The sequence below is a fragment of the Peromyscus californicus genome, unplaced genomic scaffold (assembly GCF_007827085.1).
Source record: "Peromyscus californicus insignis strain IS unplaced genomic scaffold, ASM782708v3 Scaffold_10__1_contigs__length_136768540, whole genome shotgun sequence".
Taxonomy (NCBI): Eukaryota; Metazoa; Chordata; class Mammalia; order Rodentia; family Cricetidae; genus Peromyscus; species Peromyscus californicus.
This window is the reverse complement of record NW_026294391.1, coordinates 2530737-2545271: the sequence shown is the minus strand read 5'-3', so window position 1 is coordinate 2545271 and position 14535 is coordinate 2530737.

Genomic DNA, 14535 nt, shown 5'->3' with positions numbered 1-14535 from the left:
GAACAGGTAAAAATTCAACACAAATAGGACATGATTTAACTATCTGGATGCCTTGTTCCTGGGTTATGCCCGTATGATGACAAAGAGATCCAGCATTAAGATGATAATGTTGATGCAACTGAGTAGCCTTTCAAAGGCAGAACAAATTAATGTGACAGCCATACGAGTAATAGCATCAGCCCTCTGATTACCTTTGCTTAGAGGTCCAGGCAATTGAGTATGAGCTCTAATATAGCCCACATAAAGGTTTTGTGAGCAGGACCATATGAGTCCTTGCACTTGCAATAAATATTCATGAATGGGAGAGATGGATGGTATGTAGGCTACTGTCTCCAAAGGCATAATTGCATGTGCCACATATTTGCTATCAGTATAAATATTTACACACTCATCAGAAAACATCTGTAAAGCAAGCAACAGTGCCTGTGCCTCCACCATCTGTGCGGAAGTGCCCTGGACTTTCATTCTCTTCACTATGTTACCAGAAACTACCACAGCAAAACCACATGAAGTGCCATCAGTAAATACCACACAGGCCTGAGGAATAGGAGTCATCTGTACTATCTTGGGAAATATAACAGGATGCAATTTAAAAAACTGACACACGTCATTGGAGGGGTAGTGAGTATCAAACTGACCCTGCATGGAGCATGTCAATATGGCCCAATCACTATCATTAGCTTGCAACCATGCTATTTGAGACTGGTGTATGGGGTCACCACAATATCTGGCTCCTTACCAAAAGTTTGAACACTGATCTTGATTCCCTTAAATATAATCTGAGCAACAGCCCGAGGATAAGGAGTAATGGTTTTCACTGGAGAAGCTGGGGAATGTACCCATAGAATAGGACCTGTTTGCAAAAACACTCCAGTACGTGAATGAGAAAAACAAAATATCAAATACAATAAGGGAGAGGAAAGATTTATATAATGCACTTGAGCCTGCTCCAGGGCCTCTTGCACACGTTGTAGGGCTGTACGCCCTTCAGCTGTTAATTCACAGGGAGATAAAGGATCAGGGTCGCCCTTTAAGACATCATACAAAGGATGAAGCTGACCTGTTGGAAGCTTTAAAGTGGACCGAAGCCATTGAATGTCTCCCGGAAAGGTTTGGAAATCATTAAGCATGCATAGCTGATCTGTACGCAGAGTAATCTTTTGTGGGCGTATGCCTATGCATAACAATTCATGACCTAAATAATGATAGGGAAAGGATACCTGTACCTTTTCTGGGGCTATTTGTTAATTAGCCAGGCTAAGAACCTCTTGTAATTTAGAAAAGGCACCAAAAACAAGTTTTTTTTTTAATCTTTAGCAGCCAATAAAATATCATCCATATAGTGAATTATATAAACATCTGGAAAAGCTTTTCGAACTGGAGCTATGGCCAAAGACACATAAATTTGACATATAGTAGGGTTATTGGCCATTCCTTGGGGCAAGACCACCACTGATATTTCTGACAAGGTTCTTTGAGATTTTCTGATGGAACACTAAAAGCAAAGCCAGGACCGTCCTTGGAATGTAAAGGAATGGTGAAGAAACAATCCCTCAAGTCAACCACAATTAAATGCCAATGTTTAGGAATTGCCACAGGGGCAGGCAAGCCAGGCTGTGTTGCTCCCATGAGAAGCATGGTTTTATTTACAGCTCTAAGATCCTGTAATAGCCTCCATTTTCCTGACTTCTTTTTAATAACAAATATAGGTGTGTTCCAAGGTGAAGTGGAAGGAATGATATGTCCAGCATCTAACTGTTCCTTAACTAATGCGTTTGCAGCCTCCAATTTTTCTTTAGTAAGGGGCCACTGTTCCACCCATACAGGGTCATCACTTTACCAAGTGATTTTTATCAGTTGTATTATCAAAGGTTGCTGTGCAGTGACCCCTACGGAAAAAAACCCTAATCCTCTAGTATCTGCAGAACATCTAGTAACACAGCTTTTGTCTGCCACAGGTAGTGGATCTCCTTGCAACATTTTCCCTAAGCCTCTGGCTTGGCAGTAGCCCTGGGTCTTCAGCATCTGTTGTACAGGCTATGTAGTAAGCACTGCTCCCATACCATCTAACACATCCAGTCCCCACAAGTTCACTGGAATGTAAGGTAGCACAAAGGTTTGAAAAGTTCCTGCATGACCTTCCTCATCCTTCCAATTTAAGAGTAGCCTGCTCTGTAATGGCATCTGAGCTGTACCAATACCTTGTAGGTTAGAGGTGGAATTTTTAAGGGGCCATGCTTTGGGCCAATGTTTTATAGAGATAACTGACGTGTCAGCACCAGTATCTAAAAGACCTGAAAAGTGTGATCATTAATTTTTAAATTTACCATGAGTCTTTGTTCTAAGGTGGAAACCCAGCAGGCTAGAGGGCCTGTAGAGCCAAATCCACCCTCACCTCTATGTGGTTTAAGAAAAGGATTCTTAGTTTGAAAGCAAGGCATCAAAAGCAATTGTGCTATGCAAGCACCCTAGGGAATAACTGTCACCCCCTTACCAACCTCAACCATGATTCTAATTTCTCCTTCAGGGTCTTCATCTATCACTCTTGGAATTACTCTAATACCTTGCATAAGAGCACTGCTCCTGCCCGGAATCAGACCTAAAGACCCTGCAGGTAGCAGACCCATGAATCCAGTACTGAGAGCCTGGGGGCCCATCTGAGCTGTTAATACTGCTCTGGTTGAGGCGCAGAGGTCGAATCCTGTGCTTCCAGGGGTGCCTCTGATAAGGTCTTGGACAGAAATGGATTCTTTCGAGGAATGAACTGGATGGGATGGTGGGAAACTGGGGTTGGGACAGGTGTATCCAGGGCTCCGTACACCTCGCTGTGGGGGGTCCAGAGCAGACCCTGCTGCCCATTTCCCAATGGCAGTAACAGATTTCCCTGAGCATCAACCTTAGATCAGCACTCCTTACTCCAGTGATGGCCCTTTTGACATCGGGGGCAAAGACATCAGTCTTTGCCACTGCTTGGTCTTGAGGACAATTTTTCTTAACATGACCTTGATGACCGCATCCAAAACAGGTTTTTTGGCAGGCTCCTCCAGAATATTTCCCCCTTATGGCTGAAGCCGTTACCTGTCCCATGATGTGATGGCCATCTATATCTCTACATAGTTTAAGATAATCATTTAAGCTCTTGTTTTTATGAGGCCTAATGGCCTCCTTGCAATATTTATTGGCATTTTTAAAGGCCAATTGCTTTACTATAGGCATGGCTTGATCAACATCCCCAAATACTCTCCCTGCTAATTGAAACAGACAATCTACAAATTCTGCAAATGGTTCTGATGGCCCCTGAATGACTTTAGATAGTTGTTCACCAGCAGCTTTATTAGGCAGCCCTTTCCATGCTCTGGTAGTGGCTACACTAATCTGTGCATAAACTGAGGGATCATACAAAATCTGTGCTTGTAAAGTGGCATACTGCCCTGTATCCATTAGCATCTCAAGATTACGAGCCGGGAAACCTGCAGCAGCATTTCTATTAGCTGTAGTTTGACAATGTTCTTGAAACTCACTCCTTCAAATTAAATAATGCCCCCCCCAGAGAGAGCAGCACGACACAACTGCATCCAATCACTAGGGGTACAATTTAAGGCAGAAAAAAATTCAAGTGTAGCTGTGTTAAAAGGAGCATGGGGCCCATATGACATTACAGCTTCCTTAAGCTGTTAGATGCTTTTAAAATATAGGGGATTGTGTTCCCTTTGCCTCTGTCCTTGAACATTTTGAGTCTCTATAACCGGGTAGGCAACTCCCCTTGTTAACCCCTCTATGGGTGCTGGAGGAAGGACCTCCATTTTGCAAAAGTCAGAGTTACAGGCTGGAGGTCTATGCTTGTAAGAAATCTTCTGTGATTTCCCTCTTAAGCATCTAGTATCTTTTTCCAATCTGACTGCTACATCATCACCCTCTGGAGATGACTGCAGAATCAGAAACGTTGGTAGTTTGAAGGGATCTGAAAGCCTCCTCTACTTGAGCCTCTTCCAATACAGCTTTGGCTTCAGTTAATTGTTCTTGAACTTTAATATCATCACTAAGCAATGCATCTTTAACCAAACACCACAAAGAAAAAGTAGCTAAGGATATGGAATCAGGCCCTTCTTTATGCAAACATTTTTGTAAGTCAATCTTAACCTGTTCCCAATCTGGTATATTAAATCCCCTGGAGACCAGAAACCAAGGACTAACATTCTGGAGGATTTGAATGAAATCTTTAGCCATCTTGCTCTTAATGACAGTGCCTTGCTGCCTCAGCAGTCCAATTAACTGTTCCCCAAGGAGTGACTGTGAGCTAGCTGCACCCATTTCAATTCAATTCACCCTTACCTTCTCTTTTCTTTAAAGTGCTGACCAGCCTTACTTTCGGGTATCCATCAGCAACGTCCCTTCTTTCTCGGATCTCGGTGGGACCAGCACTTGTAGCGGTAACGCCCATGCTACCACCACCTGTTCACCATGTCTGAGCGAGGGGCTGTGGATCAAAAAACAGAGACAAAAGACAGCGGGTCATTCACTTCAGTAGAATGCCGAATGCCATTTATTAAAGGAGAGAGGAGGCCTTAAATACAGGCTTACAGAACAATGGGAGAACCCTGGAGGGGAGAAGTTCGCTTCTGATGGTCTACATTCTTGCATCTAAGCTGTTTACACCAAATGCAGGATACACGAACAAAGAAACACTCCGGTGAGTGTTCAGGAAGAAGGAAACCAGCAGGGAATCAGGATAGGGAGGACATCTGGTCAATATCAGCAAGCAAGGCAACAGCTACCCAAAATGGGGAGTCAGGGCCCTACAAGAGAAACTGCACTTTTGGAACCTGTTTCCCCATTCCTTATCTTGTGCTCAGAGATGAAAGGGGATAAAGAATGGATATATGTCAAAGGACACTATAAAAATTTATCTACCAGAAGGTACAAGTTTTATACAGGGCATGGAACCACCCACTTCCATTCAGGAGGTATTTATATTTGCTTTGGGCCCAAAATAAGCCTATACAATTGTAGCTAGAGTTTTCCTGCCTGGCCCACAGTTAGGACAAATCTTTCTCACCCGCCAGTCCCACAGCTGCTCAGACCCAAACAAGTAAACACAGAGACTTATATTGCTTACAAATTGTATGGCTGTAGCAGGCTTCTTGCTAACTGTTCTTGTATCTTAAATTAATCCATTTCTATAAATCTATACCTTGCCACGTGGCTCATGGCTTACCGGCATCTTCACATGCGGCTTGTCATGGTGGCGGCTGGCAGTGTCTCCCTCCACCTTCCTGTTCTCTCAATTCTCCTCTCTGTTAGTCCCGCCTATACTTCCTGCCTGGCCACTGGCCAATCAGTGATTTATTTATTGACCAATCAGCAACACATTTGACATACAGACCGTCCCACAGCATACAATTGCAAGCATTGTGGAGGGGAAAGAGCCAAAGTTAGCACTTATCTGCAACCTGGGCAGGTGAAAAAAATGGAATAAAAGTATAAGATTCAGTTGTGGAGGTTGTGGTATAGATGTACCAGTTGGGTCTGGTCACCCCAGAGTCACTTATTCTCTTCATTTTGAGTAGTTGTAGATCTTTGAAATAGTCCCCATCTGCTGCACAAAGAAGCTTCTTTGATGAGGGGTGGAGCTACACTTACCCATGGGCATAAGAGTAAGTATTTAGAATGCAGTTAGAAATTATACTGGTTTAGGAAAATGGCAGTACTAGGCTGTCCTCTAAGATCAATGATCTCACAAGCCATGGGTAGTTGGCTAGGTTTACAGTACTAGCCATGAATTCCCTCACCTACTGAGCAAGCCTTAGTTAGACAGCTGCTGGTTACCTTTACAATATTAGTTCCACTATTGCAATGTTGGGAATCAAGGAATATCATAAAAAAGAAGGTAGAAAGATTGTGAAAGTCAGAGGACCATGACACTTGTTGCTAGATAGTATCTTCTAGAAATGACAGGGATGCTGTACCTATGATATCTCAACAATATTATTGCCTAAACAAGACCTGCTTTATGACCGTGCTATTCAACATGCCAACATGAGATAGAAATTTTACAAGTCCCCATCCCTAAATGAAGAATAAGAGGCAATCAATGGCTTCTGAGAAAGGGAGAATCAGTCTTCTTCAGGGATAAGCCTCCTGATAGATTATATAATCCCAAGTGGTAAGCACTAAACTTGTGTACCTAAGACCCACATTAAATGGACCACTGGATTGTGTGTGTGTGTCTGTCTGTATGTATGTGTGTATGCATGTATGTATGTATGTATGTATGTATGTATGTATGTATTTCTATTCGTGTCTGTGTGCAACAATAATAATTATAGAAGAGGAGGTCATAAACTTGAGAGGGAGTATGAGAAGAACACAGGATTAGATGGAGGAGAAGAAGGTGTGAAAATTATGTAAATATAACACTTGTATATGAAATCCTCAAAAAAAAATAAAAATTAAATTAAAAAAGAGCAGAGGAATTAAAGTAAGTATTCAAATGAAAAATTCACCAATAAGCTGTTGCAAAAATACTAATACAGGTGACTGTATGAATCAGAAAATATATTCTTTGACAAATTAATGAGAGGGAAATAAAAAGTTCAACTCTGTTCAGAATGAATTTTCTCTCTGTAGTAGTTTGAATGTATTTGGCTCTCATAATCTCATAGAGAGTGGCACTATTAGGAAGTAGGGCTTTGTTAGAGTGGCTATGGTTTTTTGGAGGAAGTGTGTCACTGTGGGGGAAATTTTTGAAGTTTCCTATGCTCAGGATACTGCCCAGTGTTTCAGTTACTTCACATTGCCTGCAAGATGTAGGCCTCTCAGCTACCTCTCCAGTACCATGTCTGCCTGCATGCTGCCATGCTCTCTGTCCTAATGATAACCTCTGAAACTGCAAGTGAGCCACCCCAATTAAATGTTTTCTTGATAAGAGTTGCTGTCATCATGGTGTCTCTTCACAGCAATAAAAACCCTAACTAATATAGAAGTTGGTATTAGGGACTAGAATGTTATGCCCACATCACAGGGATCCCCAAAAGATCACCACAGAGACTGAATCCCATATGTGAAAGCAAAAAGCCTTTATTTCTTTTTTTTTCATGTTCTTTAGAAAATATTTATTCAAAATTTTTACCCATTTTGCAGGGCATAGAGTGCTGATGATTGAACCAAGAGCTTTGAACATGCTAAGCCGAACATTTTAAAATTGGTTTGCCTTTTCCTTATTAAACTGTAAGAGTTCTTCATGTATTCTTTGTTTGCTTGTTTTATGTCAAAACAGAGTATCACTTTGTTGCTCTGACTGGCCTAGAACTCATTATGTAAATCAGGTTAGTCTCAAACTCACAGAGATCTGCCTGCATTTTATATTTTTTTCTACCATTTGGGTTGTCCTTTCCAGTTTCATAATCATATTCTTTGAAGTGCAAAGGTTTAACATTTTTATGAGATAATTTCTTCCCCTCCCTCTCTTACTGACTTGTAGACTTGCTCAGTTACTTAAAAATGAGGTGTATGGGTGTTTTATCTGCATCTATGTCTACTGTATGCATGCCTAGGAGGCCAAAGAGGGAATTGGATTCCCAGAAACTGGGGTTTCAGCTCCAGTGAGCTGCCATGTGGATGCTGGGCATTGAGCCTGTGTCCTCTGGAATAGTAGCCAGTGCTTTTAACCACTGAGCCCTCTCTCCAGCCCCTTGGTTACTGTTTCCAGACACATTCCCACTATGTGTCTCAGACTGGTCTTTATTTAGTTTTGGCTGACTCTCAACTGATGGCTGCTCTGCTGTCAGTTTTCTCCTTTATTTCAAACTCAGAGTTTGATCTCACTGTCTGTCCAACAGAGCAGTGAGAGCAGAGAGCCCCAAACCCAGGCAGGATAGGGTTTTTAATCATAGCAGAGGTTGGGGTGAGGGAACTTCCAGGGTTCAGGACCCTGATTGACTGACATTTTTCTTTTTCTTTCTTTCTTTCTTTTTTTTCTTTTCTTTTTCTTTTTTTCTTTTTTTTTGGTTTTTCGAGACAGAGATTCTCTGTGTAGTTTTGCGCCTTTCCTGGAACTCACTCTGTAGACCAGGCTGGCCTCAAACTCACAGAGATCCTCCTGCCTCTGCCTCCCGAGTGCTGGGATTAAAGCATGCACCACCACCGCCTGGCCATTGCTGACATTTTTCTAAGAGGTATCTTGGTAAAAAGGGGAAATAGGTCCATGCTAGGCTCAGGAACATCTGGCAATCTTATCTAATCTTAACGGTTGGAATGTTTGTGATGTCTGGTACTTCCCCTTAAATGCTGGCCCATCCCTGAGTGGATCCCTGGTTGGTGTTATATTATGGATTTTCTTGGATCCAGGTGTTGCCTGTCAGTAAGCCTGTCACAGCAGCTGTGTCTGGACCCGCTAAGCCTGCCATAGCAACTGTGAGGTCAAGCTGTTTTGGGCCCCCCACAGGAGTATTGCTATAATAGGCCTGACCATGTTTTTGTTTGGAGGAATTTGGACTTTGATACTTTGGGTTGTGAAAGCAGTGAAATGTTTTAAGCACTGTTTAATGTGCCATACTAGTAGGAACATGGAAGACAGTGGTGTTGAATGTGATTTGATGAACTGTGGAGGGTTGCTCAAGAGGTTACAGATAATTTTAGTATGATACCTTATGATCATTCTTGTGGTGAAGAAAGTGGCTGCATTTTGCCCTTGTCCAAAAAGTCTGCCTGAAGCTAAAGTGAAGAGTTTTGGATTAATTCCACTGACAGAAGAAATCTCAAAACACTATGTCATGTGGTTATTAGTGGTAACTCTAATGAAGATTTATAATGAAAAGGAGCAAGATGAGTAGAGTAAATTACAAAATTTTTAGGAGAAAAAGACCACCAGGAAGTGGAGTGGAGCTAAGACCTGTGTTCAAGGAGATAAACAGATTAAAAAATGAAATAAAGGAAGTAGTGACCTCAGGGTAAGATCTCACCCAGCTAAATTTCCAACTTGTGAAAATAAACTAAAGGAAAGCTTAGAGCTGGGTGTGATAGGACACATCTTTAATCCCAGCACTGGAAAGGCAGAGGCTGGGAGACCTCTGAGTTTGAGGCCAGCTTGGTCTACAGAGCATGTTTCAGGACAACCAAGCTTTGGCAATGAAGGACAGAAAACTGATGAAGATGTAATTGAATGAGGGAGCCATTTTCCAGCCCCAGCAAGCTGCAGCCCTTGGCAGCTTCAGCCATGTGGTTCTGGTTTTAGAGTTAAGGATAGAAGAAATGAGTTATGGAATTTGCCTCCATGTCTACAGAAAGTCACTAAGGCCAGGCATGTGTCAGGGGTGTCCCTGAATGGAAAACCTAATAGAGAGGGCATTGTGTGAAGCTGTAATATTGAAGCCTGGATTGCTTTGGAGAACCCAATACATTAGAGATGCCAGAGTTGTGGAAGATCTGATGAAGAGAGCTGCAAAGAGGAAGTGGTACCAGCCCAAGAGAAAGAAGTGTGCTGCAGTCAACAAAGCTGAAAGGAGTTGTAGATCTGAAGAGGATTTTGACATAAGATATGGAGAAGCAGAGTTTGGAGTTAGCCCAGCTGGTTTTTGGTCTTGCTTTAGTCCAGTATTTTCTCACTATTCTCTCTTCTCTATGTTTTGGAGGTTTAGTTCATTATCATCATTGTGGGGAGCATGGCGGTGTGCAGACAGACATGGTATACTGGAGAGGTAGCTGAGAGTCCTATATCTTGCAGGCAACAAGAAGTTGACTGAAACACTGGTAATGTATATACTGTGCTATGATACGTTGGAAGTGTGTGATCTGTTTATTTTTTTTCAATTTTATTTTATAGAGTATTAGGTTAAGGGATAATATGAGTCTTAGCAGAGACTTTGAACTTTGGACTTTTAAACATTGTTGAGGCTGTGATAGACTATGGGAACTTCTGAAGCTGGACTAAATGCCTTTTGCATTATGATATTACTATAGGCTTAAGGAGGACAGGGAGTGGAATGTAGTAGTTTGAATGTAATTGGCCTCCATAATCTCATAGAGAGTGGCACTATTAGAAGGTGTGGCTTTGTTTGAGTGGGTATGGCCTTATTGGAGATAGTGTGTCACTGTGGGGGTGGGCTTTGAAGTTTCCTATGCTCAAGGCACCACCCAGTGTTTCAGTCAACTTCCTGTTGCCTGCAAGATGTAGGACTCTCAGCTACCTCTCCAGTATACCGTGTCTGTCTCCACTCCACCATGCTCCCCACAATAATGATAATGGACTAAACCTCTGAAACTGTAAGTGAGCCACTACAATTAAATGTTTTTGTTAGCGTTGCCATGGTCATGGTGTCTCTTCACAGCAATAAAAATCCTAAGATACTCTCCTTCCTTTTTTGCTTCCCAGCAAGCTAGAAATAGGTTGTTTTCAGCAATACCCTTGCCCCATAAACATTTGTCAAAGTATAGCCCAAAACTGGGCCCATACATAGTAGCTTTGATGATAAAGAGTTTTCAAGGTGGGAAGGGTAGCCACACCTTTAATCCAGCATGGTGGAGGTACAAGTAGGTGGATCTCTGTGGATTTGAGGCCAACCTAGTGTACATAGTGAGTTTCAGGACAATCAGAGAGATAGCCTATCTCAAAAAAGAGAATTTTCACTGGAAGTTGAAAAACAGTAGCATTATAATAAAGAATTTAGTTAAATACAAAGCTATGTGTACTTTTTAAAAGTCTCAATCAGATTTATAAAATCATCCATTGCATAGAAACTTTACACTAATATACTAAGTGAATGGTGCAATATGTGAATTTCTGCCTGCATTATTAAAATAAAGTTCCCTCGTGTGTTCTTGAAGTTTGTTCTCTAATTTTATCTTGGCAAGGAGCTGGTGATAGAATAAAATATGTGATGCTCCCCACTCCAAGAAGTCATTCCTTTTAAGTGAAGAGTGGAAAACTTCACTTTCCACCTCCTTTACTTCTTAAATCAAAGTCTTCTTGAACTTGCATACCATAAATTTCACCCACTTTTATTGTACAAGTTAAGATAATATCTTTACAGAGTGGACCAACTATCATCACAATCCAAATTTCTAATGTCATCATTACCTTATGGTCCATTTGCAGTCCCTCACCATTCCTGTAGCCAGCTGTACACAACCAACAATCTACATTTGTCTTTAATGGTTTGTTTTTTGGCCGTTTTATCTAAATGAAATCATACAGTGTGTGGTCTTTTGTGACTATTCTGTAAGATGTGGAGAATGATCTTTAGATTTCAAAGGAGTGAGTTTTATGAGGCAAGCAAAAATAAAAGAACAAATAGCATGTCACAAATAGAAGCAGCCAAACATCATTAAATCAAGTGCTTACAATATCCAGCAGTGATGACTGGAGTAGACTGATTAAGAGAGATCAAACAAAAGCAACATCATCAAAAGAGGGCTGACAATACCCTTCAGAAATCAACTGCGGAAGAAGCAGCCATGCAGGAGTTCCCAATTAAGAGGCTCTCCTGGATAAGCTTCCAGCTTCCTGTTCCCACTGCAAGTATTTTTATACCATGGGATAAACAATAGTAACCTGTGTTGGAAATAGTTTACTTCTCAGTTGGTCTAAAGAACATAATGTTTTAGTACCCTCAGCTGTTTGCTCTTTACCTTTCTTCTTGTCACACGACCTCAAGGCCAGCCTATTCCCAGAAAAGGGGCCCTGGAAGACACTTTGAGACAAATACACTTGGATGTGAAATGCTGGTGGCCAGGATGGGGGGTAGGAGTGTCTGCTCTACCCTACTTCCAGATACAGCTTCTCAGTAAGCTTAAACAGTACATGACAATTTATCAATATATTTTATATTATAGACTTGCTCCTTTTTTTTCTTTCTCTTTTCTTTTTTTTTTTTCCAGCTTTGTTACCAGCATGTGAAATTTGGAACATCTCAAAAATATATCAGGTGGAGATCTCTAATGCATTGTTTCTAAATTCTTGTCACTGGCAGAGAATGACTTTAGAAACAAAACAGAGTAAAGAATTGGGAGGTTTTATTACAGGGTAAAAGAATACACTCAAGAGGGGGTGGGCTTCTCAAGAGGGTTTGAACAGCTAATTTTATGGGAAACATTAATAGTAGAGAATATTGTTCATGAGTTAAAATTGGGAGTGGATTCCTAGCATAGGGTTTACTCAGCTTTTGCCTGACAGGAAAGGGCTATTAATATAGAGATGCCTTTAAAATGAAGTGACAATGTTCATCTCAGTTGTTTTTCTTAGTTCTAGCTCATTTTGTATGTCTTTTTTTACTATTTGAGTAGTTACATGAAGTGATATTCTTTCTTTTCTGTTTGAACAATCATGTGATATTCTGCTGTAGTATACCTATCCAGCTACACTAGACTTTAGATACCACACAGTCTTTTCACTTAACAGTGTTTTTTAGTTTCATGCATGTTTTGGTTTATACCAGTACTTTGTTTCCTTTGATGGTTGAATGTCATTCCATGTTATGTTTAGACATATTGTATTTAATAATCAAAATTTGGTGGCAGCCTAGAGGTATGGCTTGGTAATGCAATGCTCATCTAATATGCATAGGGCTATGAGTTCCATTCTTACTTCAACAAAAACAAAGATGTTGATAGACATTTACTTTGATGATGGTGAATGATGCTGTTATAAACATCTGTATGCAAGTCTTTCTGCAGACATGTGTCTTTGTTTCTCTTGTGTAGGTTTATAAGAGGGAAACTATTGTATAATATGGCAGATTTGTGCATAACTTGTTAAGAAGCTGTCAAGCTGTTTTCTCAACTAGCTACACCATTTTACAATACCATCAGAAACATATGAGCATTCCAGTTTCTCCACATCCTTTCCAACACTTATTGTCTGTCTTTCTAATATAGCAGTTCTACTGAGTCTAAAACAGTATTTCATTGTTAATTTATTTTTTAATATATTTTATATTTTTCATTGTTACTTTGATCTGAGTTTTCTGATAAGAAATTGGACTGAGTGTTCTTTAAATATGCTTACAGAAAATTAGTATAAATCTCTAATGAAATGCCTGTTCGGCCATTTTATCTAGCACATAATTTCCCCCTCCCTTTTCTTCCTCCAAACCTCAAATTAAAAAAAAAATTTTACTGTTTTTGAGACCGGGTTTCTCTGTGTAACAGCTCTGGCTGTCCTGAAACTCAATTTTTAGACTAGGCTAGCCTTAAACTCACTGAGATTTGCCTTCCTCTGCCTCCTGAGTGCTAGGATTAAAGGCGTGTGCCACCACCGCTATGACAGGCCCAAGATTTCACATTTTTATGACATGGAATTCGCGATTTTTTTCTTTGACTCCTCTTTCTTTTTAGCCTGACTCAAGATCACCTTTCTCTTTTCTATTTCTGTCTTGTTTTCAGATAAATAATAATTTTTTCTTTTAATTTTTTATATAATCTTCTCTCATACAATACATACTGATAGCAGATTCCCCTCCCTCCACTCCTATCAGTTCCCTCCTCACCTCCTCTCTACCCCAGATTCATACCCCCTACCTCCACCCCTCTACCCTTCTCCAATCTCATCTTTCCCCAGAAAAGAGCAGGCCTCCCAGGGACATCAACCCCACATAGCACAACAAGATACAATAAGAATAGGTACAAACTCTCACATCAAGGCTGGGTGAGGCAACCCAATAGGAGGAAAAGGGTCCTAAAAGCAGGCAAAAGAGTCTGAGACAACCCCACTCCCACTGTTAGGAGTCCCCCCCAAACACCAAGCTACACAGCCATAACACATATGCAGAGGGCCTAGTGCAGACCAACACAGAATCCATGATTGCCTTTTCAGTCTCTGTGAACTCCCTACTTAGTTGATCCCACAGGCCATGCTCTTCCAATGTCATTGACACCTCTGGCTTCTACAATTCCTCTTCTCCCCCTTCTGTGAGATTCCCTGACCTCTGAGAGGAGGACCTAATGGAGACTTCCAATCTGGGCTTTCTCTCTCTGCCTAATGTTTGGCTGTGGGTTTCCGAATCTTCGCCAACCAGCTGCTGGAGGCAACCTCTCTGATACAATTGGATAAGGCACCAATCTAAGAGTATAGCAAAATATCACTAGGAATCATTTCTTTTTTGTTTTGTTTTGTTTTTCAAGAGGGTTTTTCTACGTAGCTCTGGCTGTCCTAGAACTAGTTCTGTAGACCAGGCTGGCCTCAGACTAACAGATATCCACCTGTCTCTGCCTCCAGAGTGCTGTGGTTAAAGGCTTGCACCAACACTATCCTGTTCTTTTTTTTTCAGTTGTGTTTGGTTCTAGGTCTCTGAGCTACCCAGCCTCTGATTCTTGGTCATCTAGGCAATGTCAAGCATGGGCTCCCTCTTATGGTCTCAAATTAGACCAGTCATTGGTTGGATACTCCTACAAGTTGTATGTCACCATTACACCAATTATTGTCCTTGCAGGCAGGACAGATTGTAGGTTGCAGGTTTTATGGCTGGGATGGTACCCTAGCCCCACTACTGAAAGCCTTGCCTGATTACAGAAGATGGCCAGTTCAGGCTCCATATTCTCCAG